The sequence below is a fragment of the Canis aureus genome, chromosome 3 (assembly GCF_053574225.1).
Source record: "Canis aureus isolate CA01 chromosome 3, VMU_Caureus_v.1.0, whole genome shotgun sequence".
Taxonomy (NCBI): Eukaryota; Metazoa; Chordata; class Mammalia; order Carnivora; family Canidae; genus Canis; species Canis aureus.
Window position 1 is genome coordinate 56,730,212 of NC_135613.1, and position 347 is coordinate 56,730,558.

Here is a 347-nt window from a genome sequence, read left to right on the forward strand (position 1 = left end):
CTCCTGGGAGTGGTGGGCTTCTCCCGGCCTCCGAGCGAGCGCGGTGCGGAGCTCTGGTCCTGGAGTCCACCCCCCCACACACGCCTCCCCGAGCCCGAGCCGCGCTCCAAGGGGCTTCAGCTCGGGGATCCCTCTCCAGAAAGAGGCTGGCCACTGTCTCCGGGAGAGATCACGGGACCGCGACAATCCAGGAAAAGCAGATTAGCCATGGGGCGGGACACACGAGTCCTGGGGGATTCAGGGTCAAAGCGGCTGTACGTTAAGAAACCCTACCCACTTATAGAATATTTGAGATCCAAGATTTGCGGTGGCGGGGGTGGGGGCGAGGAGCGGGGGTTGGGGGAGGG